Genomic DNA, 16565 nt, shown 5'->3' with positions numbered 1-16565 from the left:
CGCCACATTTTGCTGAAAAGCAATTGCCCCTCTACCCACAAAATAATGAACATATTTTTGCCTCACTTCGCGGGCGCTTTGGCAGGTAAGCCAGCATGGCTACTTTCAAGAGCCGTCATCACTGCAGTTTCAGAAGAAAAGTTGGCCTCAGTCTAAACTGAGGCCAGATAGTTAGCTGCATTCTTCCTTATAAAGTTATGTAGAATGCAGCAGCACAACACAACGTGGTTCAGTTTATATTCAGCCAGGTTAATGTCCCTTATTGGAACCAGCTTGCCATTATGCCAAAGGCATCCTCCACCACTCTTCTGCCACTAGACAGCCGGTAATTGAATTATTGGATTATTCTCCTGGAGCTCCCATAGCATATGAGTAAATTGGTCACTATTAAGCAACCAATTCTTGGTCCAAGAACTCCTCCTCTCTCTGTTCCTGGACCAGACTTGGGTCAAAGCAATAACTCCAAGCCCAACAATAGTAGCATGATCTCTCTAACGAGAACGCCACATGGCTAGTATACAAACGGTTGTTCAGAACAAACTCAGAACAATCAAAAAGAACCTGACAAGAACGACCTGAAAGTCAGAAAGGATCTGACAAGCACGCACTGAAAATCAGAAGAAAACCCAAAAAGAACTTACTGAAAAACAGAAACGAACTGACAAGCTCAACCTGAAAAACAGAAACAAACTGACAAGCACGAGGCTGAAAAGCATGAATCCTGACTCACCAAACTTCTACTCACACGAGATTAGCAGAAGGAGCCCAAAAGGTTAGCGCTTGACTAGTGAACTTTCTTTTTATCAGCTCGTAGTATGTCTAGTATATCACTACATTCGTAATTGTTGGCTAACATTGGTGTGACAGTGTGTATGCAAGATAAGTTTTAGCAAGGGCCCTTCGGACAAAATTCCACAGTTTTGTTGTCGGAAAGTCAAATCGTGTGTACGAGGCATAAGGGTTGTCCAGGGTGCTCTATTGCCTGAAGGGTGCTCTATTGCCTGATTGATCTGAAGCATGCTTTTAGAAGCATATAGTATACACTATAGGTAAAATTATAAAAGACACCTTTGGCTGTGGCCAAAATGTTCTTGCTAATATAAACACCCCGCCCTCCCAGTGATGTCAAACCTGCTGCCCACAGCCCTGGATGGCAACAGATATGGGTGTGCCTATATTGGGTACTTGAAGAGCCATAGCCCGATCAGAATAAAGTTACTGAGTTTCAGACAAACTAAAACCCAGACACCTGATTCCATACCTGGGCTATCCAGGTGAATCCTGGACAGGTGGCAACCCTAGTCACAACACTGAACACCACATTTCAATGTTATTTTCATGTGCTCAGAAAAAGTACAGGAGCTTCTAGGGTGTGATTGCGTGTTTTAGCCCCAATAGACTTAAAGCAGAGTTCCACCCAAAAGTGGAAGCTCCACTTATCTGCTCCCCCCTTCGTGGGCTACATTTGGCACCTTTCGGGGGGGAGGAGGGGGGAACAGGTATCTGTTTTTGACAGGTACCTGTCCCCACTTTGGGGAAGTCTGGCTGTGACGAGGTCCCCTGGAAGTTCAGCCCCCCTCCTTCCTGTCAGGGCTGGGCTCAGCCCTTCCTTCTCTGAGAGGGCCTCTCAGCTGTCGGCTAACGGCTTGCTCCTATCTCTCCTTAGTGACTCACCTGTTGATGATATCCTGCTCATCAGTCCTATCCTACTTAAGCTGTCCAGTCCAGATGATCTCTGCCTTTGCCTTGGTCACATCTCTAGAGACGATTGCCTGTGTTCCTGTTAAAGATTTGCTTGGCTGACATTCCTTCTGGCTCCAGATCCTGCTTGATGTCCTACTACGCTGTTCTCTGGCTCCCAGACGTTTTGGCTTGTCTGACTATCAGTTCCGGTTCCTCAACTCTGGCTATGTTTTGACTACATTTACTCTGTTTACCTTTTTTTATTATTATTGAACAAGTGTGATTACAGTTAACTTCTGTCTCAGTCTGATTCTTGGTTTCTGACAGTAGGCGAAGGCCATGACATCAGAAGATGCAGTCAATACACTTGTTGGTAATATTTTTTCCAGATTGGATGAGCAGGATCATCGCATGGATCAGTTTGCCATGGCGTTAAAAACACTCCTGAGTCGCACGGCTCACCTGAAATCTCCCACTGTGGCTGCTCTGGTACAACCTGTGTTGCAGGCCATCCCTGCTGCTGCTCCAGTCTCTGTGGAGGCACCCGCTTCGAGCATTACGTCTATAATGCCCTGTACACACGGTCGGACTTTCCGACGGAAAATGTGCGATTGGTTCTTGTTGTCGGAAAATCCGATCGTGTGTGGGCTCCATCTGACTTTTTCTGTCGGAATTTCCGACACACAAAGTTTGAGAGCAGAACTAAATTTTTCCGTCAACAGAATACGATCGTTTAAATTCCAACAGACAAAGTGCCACACATGCTCAGAATAATTTACGAGACAAAAGCTATTGGCTACTGCCCTCTTTATAGTCCCGTTGTACGTGTTGTACGTCACTGTGTTCTGAACGATCAAATTTTCCGACAACTTTGTGCAACCATTTGTATACAAGACAAGTTTTGGCCAAAATCCATTGGAAAATATCAGAGGTATGTCTGGTCCCACTCCGCTTCCCCAGTGATTTGGGGTCCAATGCAGAGGGTTTCTCAACCAGATTGAGATATACTTTGAGATGCTGACCCAGGTTTTTCTCATGGATAGAAGCAAAGTAGGTTTTGTGATATCTTTGCTTTCTGAGAGAACCTTGGCCTGGGCAAATCCTCTATGGGAGATGAAAAAAACTGTTGTCTTGAGTTACCCTGAGTTTGTGGCTTCTTTTAAAAGGGTATTTGATGTTCCTGCACGCTCTGCTTCTGCTGCCAAGTGCCTCATCTCCGTCAAACAGAGTACGAGGACTGTTGACGATTACACCATTGAATTCCATACTCTGGCAGTAGAGGTTGCATGGAACAATGAGGCCCTCATGGCTGATTTTTTTCACATGGTCTCTCGGATACCATCAAGCAGGGGTGTTGCTAGGTCTACAAAAGATCTGGGGCTAGAGCTCATACCAGCATAGTAAAGAAAGTCATGCGCTTGGGCAGGCATACATATGTATATAATATACGTGTGTGTGTTTATATATATCCCCATAGAGCCCCCCCCTTACATCAGGGTCCCCAGAGAGCATCCCCCTTGCATTAGGGTCCCCAGAGAGCCTCCCCTTACATTAGGGTCCCCAGAGAGCCTCCCCTTAAATCAGGGTCCCAGAGAGCCTCCCCCTTATATCAGGGTCCCCAGAGAGCCCCCCACTTACATCAAGGTCCCCAGAGAGCCTCCCCTCCCCTTGGGGACCCCTGCAGAGACTCGGGGCTATGGGCCCCAGATTTGGGGCTATAGCCCCAAAAGCCACCCCCTAGCGACGCCACTGCCATCAAGGATGAGATAGCAGCCTGAGATATACCCAGCTGGAGAAGTTGATCACATTTGCCATCCTCATTGACTCCAGACTCAGAGAAAGACTCTCTTTTAAGGAGTGCTTACTGAAGCCTGCTGTACATTTGTCTCTAAGCTTTGCAGTCCCACCCTTTCCTCCCTCACCTCCCATGCCTCCTGGTACCGAGTCGGTCAGTGAAGATGACCCCATGCACTTAGGCTTCACGCATCTCTCTGGGGATGAGAGAACCCTTAGGAGGAGTAAGAGATTGTGCCTTTATTGTGGCCAGGCAGGTTACTTTTTGAAGTCTTGTCCTACCCATCCAGGGATCGCCCGAACCTTGAGATCCTGTCACGGACAAACCTTAGGTGGCGTTGTTTTGTCCCCAGTTATCGTGAAGGATAAGCCCCTGGTTTCGATCACCCTTTCTTGGGCTGCGTCGTCCATCAAGATACAGGCATTAATCGACTCTGGGGCTGCAGGCCTGTACATTGATGCTGCCTTTGTATTGAAGCACTCAATTCCGCTGCAGATGCGTGACACTCCACTTGCCATTGAGGCTCTTGATGGGACAGCCTGCCCATGTGACTCATGAGACTGTGGCGTTTTCCATGGTCATAGGGGCTCTTCACCATGAGATAATCCAATTCCAAGTTATTCCTCAGCTAAGTTTCCTCTAGTTATTGGTTATCCTTGGTTACAGAGGCACAAGCCCTCTTTTAATTGGCTTCATGCTGGAGTTCTCTCCTAGTTGCCACAATGCAGTAAGACATGCTTCCAGAAGGTAGCTAAGGTCCTGTGCACCTCTTCACTCTGCAGGAGGAGTACCAGAATTTTAGCGATGTCTTTGACAAAGGTCAAGCCGGTAGTTTGCCTCCACAGCAGTCATATGATTGCGCAATTGACTTTCAACCTGGTGCCATACCCCCACGTGGCTGGGTTTACCATTTGTTGGTCTTGGAGGATAAGGCCATGGAGGAGTATGTTGCAGACGCACTTTCTCATGGTTTCATCCGCAAATCCTTGTCTCCTGCTGGTGCTGGTTTCTTTTTTGTGAAGAAGAAGAGTGGGGAATTGAGACCTTTTATTGGTTATAGGGGTCTCAATCGTTTCACGATTAAGAATGCCTATCCGATTCTGTTGATTATGGAGTTATTTGACCGCCTCAAGGGAGCAATGGTTTTCACAAAGCTTGACTTGAGAGGGGCATATAATCTCGTGAGGATTGTCATGTGCTTCAGAAACTAAGAGAGAACCATCTCTATTGTAAATTGAAGAAGTGTGAATTCCATCGTGAACAGGTTAAGTTCCTGGGTTATATCATTTCCACTGCTGGATTTTTGATGGACCCAGAGAAACTTCCAGCAGCCTAATATGGCGGCACAATGAGCCAATCAGTCCTTAGAGCAATTCCTATGTTGCTATGTTTCTGACCATCATAACAACTGGTCAGACTTCTTACCATGGGCGGAGTTCACTCACAATAGTGCCTTGAATTCTTCTTCCCGATTCTGCTTCTCGATTGTCCCTGTTTATGGCAAATGATGGTTTCCAACCTTCCATGTTGCCTGACTCATTTGTTCCGCAGAGTAGTCTGGCTATCATCTCGCAACCTCCGACTTCTTGTTCCCTTTCTGAAGTTCGCACCTCGGTTTATTGGGCCTTTCCGTATTCTTCACAGGATTAACTCAGTGGCTTACACATTAGACCTTCCTTTTAATATGTGTATCTAAAATGTATTTCATGTCTCCTTATTAAAACATTTGGTCTGCAACCGCTTTACCACCTCGGTGCCTTGTCCTCACCCTGTACAGGTTAAGAACCATGAGGAGTATGAAGTACAGTACATTGTTGACTCCCATAGGTTCCATGGGCACATACAGTACCTGGTGCATTGGAAAGGGTATGGTCCGGAGGAACGCTCTTGGGTCTCATCCTTGGATGTACATGCCCCTGTCCTCCTCCATGATTTTCATAGACATTTTCCCCTCAAGCCTGGTGGTTCTCTGAGGGGGAGGGGTCATTGACCTTCCTTTCCCTTCTTTGACCAGCCCTTCCTTCTCTGAGCTGGCCACTCAGCTGTTTGCTAATTGCCAGCTACTATCTCTCCACAGTTACTCACCTGCTGATGATATCCTGCTCTACAGTCCTGCCAACTTAAGCCATCCTGATTCATGGTTTCTGACACTTCCCCTGCCCCTGGGCCATTCACAAAGAGCAGCATTCTTTGCACATGCGTAGTTGGGAACCAACTATGAAGCTGTAATACCGCGTACAGACGACCGGTTTTCCCGTCGGAATAAACTCTGAAGGTTTTTCTGACGGAGTTCGGACAGAGTTCTGCTGAAACTGTCGTGCGTACACACGATCACACCAAAAGTCCGATCGTCAAGAACGCGGTGACATACAGCACATACGACAGGACTATAAAAAGGAAGTTAAATAGCCAGTAGCCAATAGCTTCCGTCTCGTACTTGCTTCATGCTTCACTTGCATGCATGTGTTGTTTTTGATTTGTCGGAACAGCATACAGACGAGCGGTTTTCCCGGTTTTGGTTCTGTCAGAAATATTTAAAACATTTTCTATTTCACTCCACAAGGAGATATAGATAGACTATTTGTATTCTTCTTTATCCATAGTGTCTTACAGTGATTTTATTTATTTTGCGCAAGATCATCTTATCTATTTATCTATTTCTATCTTATGCATATTTTGGTGTGTTGTAATACACTTTAGGTTTTGCTGCAATTTACTTATTTTTTATTTATTTATCACTTCACATCTGTCACTAGTCACTTTCACTAGTTACTCCTAGTAGCGCGAGGGACACTTTTACGTTTATGTTCTATTTCTAGGTCCGTCAGAATTTTCATATAAAAAAAAGTCTGATGAGGCATACACACGATCGGAATATACGATGAAAAGCTTCCGCCTGACTTTTTCTGTTGGACATTCTGCTTGTGTGTATGTGGTATAAGGCTTCACTGCTGCATTCCCTTACAGACAATGGCAGCAGCAGGACTTGAGAGCCGATGGAAACATTGGCTAGGGTGCCGACAATCACTGGAGATTCCAGGACAGGTAAGTGTGCAAACATTTTTTTGTGGGGGGGGGGGGGATGGAGCTCCTCTTTAAAGTGGTTGTAAAGCCTAAACATTTTTTAGCTTAATGCATTCTTTGCATTAAGCTAAAAAATGTTTAGGTTTCAGCACCCCCCCTCACCCCCCCCCTTTTACTTACCTGAGCCCTAATTCAATCTAGCACCATGCATGTCTGCAGCTCTTCTCTCCCCTCACTTCCAGGTCTCGCTGGCTTTGCTGGGGCACCGGGAGCCATCGGCTTCCAGTGCTTTCAGTCAAAGTCAGTGATGAGGGAGTGGGGGACGGGGCCGAGTCCTGCTGTCTGTGTCAATGGACACAGCACGAGTACCCCCATGGGAAGCGCCTTCCCATGGGGATACTGAACAGAGGGGAGGGGCCAGGAGTGCTGGTGAGAAACCCGAAAAGAGGAGGCTCATGGCCACTCTGTGCAATTCTATTGCACAGAGCAGTTAAGTGTAGACATGTTTGTTACTTAAAAAAAAAATAATTACCTTTACAATCACTTTAAGTAGGAGCGCCTGAAAAACATGCGCTCTGTGTGATTTTATGCCTAACAACCCTCTTTTCTTTCTAGAAATTTCTAGCTTTCCAAAAAAAATGCTCAAGCCTGAAAAACGTACAAAAAAATGCACCAAAATCACTAATGTGATTAGTTAATGCTACACTAAGTTGTATTCCCTGACCAGTTATATAGTGGTAACCATTATAGTACATGTTTTTATACAACTGGTAGATCTGTGTGATACACAAAGATACAATATCCAGTATATATTTAGTCCAAAAAGTAAAAAAGTCTCACACGTGGTATTGCCATGCTCAGACAAAGTAGTGGAATGTATTTTGGGGTGTAATTCTAAGTATGCATATGCTGTGTGTGAGAAATAATTTTTCTTTCTGCATCTTCCAAAAACTTGTAAAAAAAATGTATTCTTCAAAAGACTTACCATGGTTCTTAAAAAAAATACCTTGGGTTGTTTACTCTCTAAAATGTGGTCATTTTGTAGGTGTTTCCACTGTCCTGGTGCTCTAGGGCCTCCAAAAATGTGATAGGCAGTCAGGCAATTTGATGCGTAATTTATCCCCCTAGAATGCCTGAAGGTGCTCCTTGGATTTTGGGCTTCTCTGTGTGGCTAAGCTGTGAAAAAGTCTCAAACGTGAGCAGCAGATTGTGTTTTGGGGTGTAATTCTAAGTATGCCTATGATGTGTGTTAGAAATATCTTAGTTATTAACACCTTTTGTGTAAAAAATAAATAAAATAAATAATAATAATAATTTTCTTTCCTGAATTGTCCAAAACTTTTGGCAAAAAATAACATTCTCAAAAGACCCGCTGTGCCTTTCAGAAAAAAACTTGGGGTCATTTTGTTTCGATTGTCCTGGTGCTCCAGGGCCTTTAAGAATGTGCCTCACCTCCAAAAAAATCTATCTTGCACCTGGGCATAGAGGTGTTAATTTTCAAACTTAAAGAAAAAATTCCATATTAGTTTGTATTGAATGGGCAAGGTTTAAAGTGAACCTAGGTCCCCCTCTCCCGAGCCGCTTATGCTCTCCTTCTCTTTGCAATCCCACCACTCCATTCAGGACTGGTTCAGACTGGTCCAACATGCATAAGACAGAATATATTCAATGAGTTGTATCAACAATACAATGAATTAAATAAAACAAAATGCTTTTATCAATGGAACTTTTTCAACAATGGCCTTAAAAGTAAATACAGGCATTACCAGTAAATACACTCTGAGAAGGTAAAATGAGGACATGGTGACTCAATATATTATACGGGTACAATTAACAGGTTTGTTAAAGATGGAAAAAAAAGTCCAAATAACATTTATAAAAGTTTAAATAGTAACATAAGCATGCATCCCAAAATGCAAATTTGCTATTTTTTAACCTCTTATTTTTCCTAAAAAAACAAAATACACCAAAAATATATGGGAAAACAAAACAAGAAAATACTTATTTTTTGGGGTGCTATTTTTATTTTTATCACATCATGCACAATCATGATTATTATTTTTTAAGGATTTTTTATTTTTTCGGACAACAGGGAAAATAATAATGAAGTGTCAAAATGAATAAAAGAGAAACTACACAATTACTAGTAAATAGAGGGCACTAATTGTTGTGCAGCCAAGTCCAAGTGCCATCATCTACAACAGTCTCCTATTGTATGCAAAAACTTTACAATTTCAATATTCTGTATGGAACCAAAACTTGAAAAGGCTTATATTTTTTTCACAGGATTTAACAGTAAATTTAAACTCATAATAGTAAGTACAAAGATTATTTTAATTGTTGATACATTTTAAGACAAAATATATCCCAGAATCAGAAGGAATTATTTGATATATTACATTTTGCAGTGGAGAAGCAGATTATCACTGGGAAACTGCTTCCATTTTAAAAGTACTGACCCCCACCCTCCCAACTTCTTATCCATTACCAAAAATTCATAAATCACTGTCGAGTCCCCGTGGGAGACCAATTATATCTGAATGTGGGTCCTTTATGGAAGGATTTCTTTCTAAAGGAATATTTATGTGAGGAATACACCACATTTGTTAGAGATCTTGACAGACTTGGAAGTACTAGAGAACACCATTTTAGTCTCTCTGGACATTGAGTCACTTGTTATAAGTATCCCACATGGGCAGGAATTACAATGTATACAGACATTTTTGAATTAATGTGACCTCTCACTTGAATTTCTACTTACAACGCCTTTCAGCGAGTATTACCAATTGAGTGGCATTAAATCATCTAAAAAATTCAGGCCACACAAATTAAGAATAAGGACGAGAAGAATTTAGATTGAATCATTAATCAACATTACCAGAATTTGTGCAGGTTATATAAAAGAAAGTCTAGACTATGGTAGAATATAGCTTTCTTTGAGTGGTATAGAAGAAAAAATATTTTCCCATTTGGGCTTGCATTGAATTTTTTTTGCACATAATATCAATGACAAATACAGAACAATGAGAAACTAATCTAGAGACTCTTGTGATGATATGATGAACTTTGTAATTATTACATATCACAATTAATTTCCATTGAGATGCAGTGGCGGTGCATCCATAAAGGGTGCAGGAGCACCGCCCCCCTCTCCTGCACCGCTCTGATCACCATAGATAGATTCATGCATTGCATGAATCTATCTATGGTCTCTGCTGACACCCCCTATTCAGGTGCCAGGCCTATTTTTGGGCACCGGGCATCTGAGTTACACCAGCGGGGGTGCTTTTTGGAAGGCGCCCAAAATGTGAGAAGTGGGCACAACGCTGTGCGTTCGCTTCTCACTCAGCTGTATGTTAGCAAAGTGAAGGAATTCACTTTGCTAGCATTGAACCGCCTCTCAGCCAATCAGATTGCCAGGTCTGTGTTACCTGTCACCTGATTGGCTGAAATGACAGGCGCTGTGGTTGGATGCCTATCAGGTGCCCAATCATAGCAGATGATGAGAGGAGGAGTGGGCGGGATAAAACATCAGGATCGGGGAAGAAATGGAGGACACTGGACACCGCTCACCACCTGCCGCCATCACTCGAGGCCAACCTGAGACAAGGTAAGTTCTGGGCAGATGGTGGGAGGGGGCACGATGGCAGCATTTGGGGCACAGTGGCAACATTTGGGCCACAGTGGCAGCACTTGGGGCACAGTGGCAACATTTGGGGCACAGTGGCAGCATTTGGGGCACAGTGGCAGCATTAAATGGGCACAGTGGCAACATTTGGGGCACAGTGGCAGCATTTAATGGGCACAGTGGCAACATTTGGGGCATAGTGGCAGCACTTGGGGCACAGTGGCAGCATTTGGAATACAGTGGCAACATTTGCGGCGCAGTGGCAGCACTTGGGGCATAGTGGCAGCATTTAATGGGCACAGTGACAACATTTGGGGCACAGTGGCAGCATTTAATGGGCACAGTGGCAACATTTGGGGTGCAGTGGCAGCATTTGGGGCACAGTGGCAGCGTTTGATTGGCACAGTGGCAGCATTTGGGGCACAGTGGCAGCGTTTGATGGGCAAAGTGGCTGCGTTTCATGGGAAAAGTGTCTGCGTTTCATGGGAAAAGTGGCTACGTTTGATGGCATAGTGGCTGTGTTTGATGGGCACAGTGAGACTGCAATTGATAGGGTTTTTTTTCAAAATTTTTCAGTTTGTTTGTACCCCCCCCCCCCCCCCCAAAAAAAAATTTTGGAGCACCAGCAACCACTGTTGAGATGGATATTTAAAATATTTCCAGACATAAAAATGTGGGAAAATCTTTTTGTATCCAAAATACAGAATCTTAATTTCTTTGTAGAAAGATTAACTGTATCAATGATTGATGAGATATCAAGTTCTTTATCTAAGAGGAGAATAGATGCTAAGAATCACAAAATGTATTATCAAACTAGATCAAAAGTAGGTATCACCCAAAAAAAGCACTTCTTCACAAACAACAGGAAGCACAACAGATGCTTACTTTTTGTTTGCTTCTTCTACATTTATAGAGGAACTGCAGTCTACTCATATAATTTGTAATAAAAACATCTTTGCTATTCTGAAGCTTCCCTCCAACCACTTTTCATATTATTTTATAAATACTGTAATTCTGTACTTGCCAAATATGCTGCAGAAATCTCCCCCACTAAGTCTGGCTGCATCCATTTTAACTGTGGGCAGGTAAAGCTGCTGTCTGTTCACTTCCTGGATTTACACAGACTCACAGAGGGACACGTCCAGCTCTGCAGCTGCCATTGGCCCTCTTATGACTGACCCCCCTACCTTCCTGGCAAACTCTCACAAGAGTGAGAGAGAGAGCTGTGCATGATGTCATAAGCCTAGGCTAATGACCAGGCAAGAAACAGGAAGTAGGCTGTATAAGGTATTTACTGGCAGAAAAAAAATGTATTTCTATCCAAAGTTAAAACAGCAAGGGCAGAAAATTTAATATATGGGAAGTTGAAAAAATGACCGAAGGTCCACTTTACGCGTGGGCCAAAAATGCACAGTATCAAATACATATTTCTTTAGATAATTTCTAAGCAGCTTTGAGACATTGCACTTCGTCAGATATTCAGAAAAATGTACTCTTTCCACAAGTAGATGCCAAAGCACATGCCCAAGACATACGTTTTGGCTCAAATTCTTTTTCAATGATTAAGCCCCCCGTACACACGGTCCGACATTCTGACAACAAAATCCGTCAGACTTTTTCAGACGGATTTTGTCCTAAACTGGTGTTGCATACACACGGTCAGACAAAGTTGTCGGAAAATCCGATTGTTCGGAACGTGATGACGTTCGTTCCTTATGACAGGACTACGTTGAGGCTAGCTGCCAATAGCTTTGGTCTCGTAATTTGATCTGAGCATGCGTGGCACTTTGTCCAATAGGAAATCTCTACAAACGATTGGAAAAAGTCTGATCAGATTTTTTGGACGGAAAATTTGAGATCCTGCTCTTTTTTCCGTCAGAATTTTCGAACAGAAAAAGTCTGATAGAGCACACACACGATCAGATTTTCCATCAATATAATCCGATCTGACTTTTTCCATCTGAATTTCCAACCGTGTGTACAGGGCATAAGAGTTTTGGAGCAATTCCCAACAAAAAACATATCTGGATAATTTTTTTAAGAAAAAGAAAAGGAATCAGTAAACTAGCATCTTTGGGTGATCAGTTTATTAGCTAGTCCGGTATTTCTCAACCTTTTCTCAGTCAAGTCAAAATTTGCACAATGTTAAGTCCCGCCCATTTTAAATTGTAAAAACGAAACTAGTATATAGAAAGGAAAGACCCCCACTGTACCAACATCCAATGCTATAGAAATGAGTTGAAACAAATCTATCAAAAAAAAGGGAGGATTTTATGGGCACAACATGAGACATTATTATTAAAAAATATAAATCTTTATTACAAAATATACTAGTTAAAATGACATTCAACAGACAAAAACACTTGACTGACAAGCTCAACAAGTACCCAATAAACTAAGCATGGAAATATGGATATAAATTAAATCCATGTGGACAGAAATACTGTACAAATGTATCAATGGATAGAGTCCATAAATTTTCCATGTGCTCTTGTTGACGCGTTTTGCAAACTTCCTACTAAGCAGTGTAGAATGAGCAGTGCTAAATACTCAGTGAATATGCTAATAATACACAATCCCAACTCAAATGTATCGAATAAAGTACGCACATAACATAAATAACATTGATTGTTGCCACTTTAAACTATAATAGCAACACCCTGTGAAGTGAATAGTTGCAATAAATTCTATGAATAAGTAAATAATTAAATAAAGAGTCCAACGTTCATTAGATAGTGACCAGTGAATCAATTATAATTCTAATTCATAAAGACTTCCAGAAACACTCCTCCACCACGCCGCCATGACTGATATATATATATATATATATATATATATATATATATTATCCATTGTTTATGGGATGTGATTAATTGTCTATACACTTATGGGTTGATTCGCTGTAGTGTTAAGCTGCAGCGATGGTGTCACTCAGACTAATGTTACACTGTAGCGGTGTTAAAATAGGTATTTGAGGGGTATTTTTAATGTATGTTTAAATTTGGTTATGACACTTTGAAGAAATTCATTTTGGGTTATATGCATATAATATGATGTCTGCATGACTCTTGTTATATTGGGCTCTCTCTGGTTAATCATTCAGCTTTCTTAGGCCCCTTTCACACTGGGGCGGTGCGTGCGTCGGCGGTAAAGAGCCCCTATTTTTAGCGGCACTTTACCTTAGTTAGTGGTATGCGGGCACTAGCGGGGCAGTTTTAACCCCCGCTAGCTGCCGAAAAAGGGTTAAAACTGCCTGCAAAGCACCGTTGCAGTGGCGCTTTGCTGGCGGTGTAGCTGCGCTGCCCCATTGATTTCAATGGGTGGGAGTGGTTTAGGAGCGGTGAATACACCGCTCCAAAGATGCGGCTAGCAGGACTTTTTTCACCATCCTGCCAGTGCACCGCTCCAGTGTGAAAGCCCTCCGGCTTTCACAGTGGAGTGAAAGGGGCCGTTTTTTTCAGGCGCTACACAGGTGCTATTTTTAGCGATGTAGCGCCTGAAAACCGCCTCGGTGTGAAAGGGGCTTTACTATCATTAGCTGTGCTGATCAGCGTGTCTGCACTGTGTGTGCTTGTGTGCTGGTGCATCAAGCCTTTTAAAATATCATTTTAAAATATCCTTTTAAGATTTTATTTTGTAATTTTTTAGGATTATTTTAATTGGTTCAATATGCGGGTTGATAGGATGTTATGTCCAAATCTCTGTATAATCAAACATGTGGGAACTGTTTAAGGCAGGCGCTGTAGCTGTTTAATGTATGTAGACACTACTGCTTGTTATGCGCTGAGGGACTGTGTGGGAGTTTATAGCTTTAGTATGTTCCTATATTATTTATTGCTACATTGCTTATGCACTTAATAACACTGGATCTGCCAAGGGCTGGTGTATAATAGGACGGGGACACAGGAAATTGTGTGGGCTGTGTTCTCCCCGCCCAGGGGGTGGGGTTATGGGATAAAGAGGGATCACTCTGGTGGGTAGCCATTTCCATGATTAAGTCAATTCTATGACGAAACATGTCAGGGGCATGGCTAAAGAGCGATCATTGAGTGTGTAAAAAGGATTAATTGGGAGCTGTGCATTTGCCTCTGACTGACACCCGAAGATCTGTCACTCTTCATCCCAGTGAAAAGAGGGTTTAAGCGTCTATAGCCAAACACGGCAGTGTGAGTCATAATCAACCAGTGAGTGTGTGCACATAAGGGGATTGAAGTCACAGTCACAGCGGTGTGGTGGAAGAGTGTTTCTGGAAGTCTTTATGAATTATAATTATAATTGATTCACTGGTCACTATCTAATGAACGTTGGACTCTTTGTGTTTTAAAACTGGACACTTAATTTATTTATTTATTTACTTATTCATAGAATTTATTGCAACTATTCACTTCACAGGGTGTTGCTATTTTAGTTTAAAGTGGTAACAATCAATGTTATTTATGTTATGTGTATACTTTATTGGATACATTTGTATAGGGATTGTGTATTATTAGCATATTCACTGAGTATTTAGCGCCTCTCATTCTACACTGCTTGGTAGGATTTTTGCACATTATTATTTATTTAGAGTGGCAGCAAGTGTTTTTGTTGTTATGTTTGATATTATTTTTTATATATATATTTTTTTTGTGTAAGCGCAGTGGTGATACACAGGTGTGAGGGTGGACGTGTGTATTATTGTTTTTTACGTTTTGCAAACTGCCTCCTCAGGACATATTGGGTAGGTGCACTGCTAATACAAAATCAAAAACAATGAAAAGATACCCATAAGTATACGGTGTTTTACAATATATATTGCATAGTAAACAGTGTGTATTTATCTTGGAACACCACATAAAAACGCCATACAAATATCTAAACATATAACTATCACATATATGCTTTCCTGATGAGTCCAAAAAATAGGTATAGGGGACACACCACACAGAGATAGATTTGAGAGCAGGTGGATTTCTGTCCATCAACTACCAAATAGTAACAAGTAAGTCATGTATCCTGACCCTTGGATTGGGGAAGGGGAAATTCCACCTCTGCTGTAACCAAAATTATTGGCAGTTCAAATAATTAATACATATACTATAATGAATTTGTGAATACCACCCTCATGCATTATTTTCCAGAAATATATTGATATATATAAAATGTGGAGTGTACTTTTACCTGGTTTATAATTAGTAGGAGGGAAGGGTTACATCAGAACTAAGGATGATCCGAACACCCCCCTGTTCGGTTTGCACCAGAACCTGCAAACAGACCTAAACTTTGTGTGAACTTTAGAACCCTATTAAAGTCTATGGGACTCGAACGTTCAAAATCTAAAGTGCTAATTTTAAAGGCTAATATGCAAGTCACTGTCCTAAAAAGTGTTTGGGTACCTGGGTCTTGCCCCAGGGGACATGGATCAATGTAAAAAAAAGTTTTAAAAACTGACGTTTTTTCGGGAGCAGTGATTTTAATAATGATTAAAGTGAAACAATAAAAATTTTGTACCCCCTTACCATTTCAAACAGGGGGGGCAGGATCTGGGGGTCCCCTTGTTAAAGAGGGCTTCCAGATTCTGATAAGCCCCCCGCCCACAGACCCCCACAACCACCGGTCAGGGTTGTGGGGATGAGGCCCTTGCTGGAGCCTAAAATGTGAATAATTATATATTGAGTCAGATATTGAATGCTACTAATTGTGTACATGTATCTATGTATCTGGCATCTAAACATATTCCTCAATCTTACACACATTATGAATATGTATCTAGCACTTCCTCCTATTGGGGAGGGGGGGGGGGGCTAGAGAAGTATAACCACAACCAAGCCAATTCTCAAATCGAGTATGGGAATCTAAAACAAAAGCAGAGAACAAATAAAGCCAAAACCAATATCTTAATCTGTTATGCGGTTATAGACTGCTACAGATACTGCCAATTACAATATCAAAGAAGTTAGTTGTAGGGGCATAATCTGCTTCATCCTATGTGGCTCACCTAATATCCAAAGATGAATATCGACCAGTGGGTGTCCCCACTGGTTCAGCATCCACAAAGAGTGTTCTTTCCCACCCCCCAGGTACAGGTTGGCATAGGACAAGGCACACAAAGTCCCCATCGCTACCTCCTGCACCTGGAGGTAGTGGCAAGTTCCCACTACCTCCAACGTGATGGGAACTTTGTGTGCCCCGTCCTATGCCAACGTGTACCTGGGGGGGTGAGAACGAACACTCTTTTCAGATGAGAGATATGCGAAACACTGGGATCATATCTGAAGGGTCTGGTATGGATATTTAGGGGGAACCGTTATATAGATTTTATAACGATAAAACAGTCAAAGTTCGGTAACCGCAAGTCTTTAACAGGAAAGCAGGAGATAGTCTCTGTGATGTTGACCAAGGTGAAGGCAGAGATCATCTGGGCTGGATGGCTTAAGTAGGCAAAACTGATGAGCAGCA

The sequence above is a fragment of the Lithobates pipiens genome, unplaced genomic scaffold (genome assembly GCF_037356315.1).
Source record: "Lithobates pipiens isolate NorthernLeopardFrog02 unplaced genomic scaffold, aLitPip1_a1.2 Scaffold_18, whole genome shotgun sequence".
In the NCBI taxonomy this organism is placed as follows: Eukaryota; Metazoa; Chordata; class Amphibia; order Anura; family Ranidae; genus Lithobates; species Lithobates pipiens.
This window is presented reverse-complemented; position numbering follows the sequence as displayed.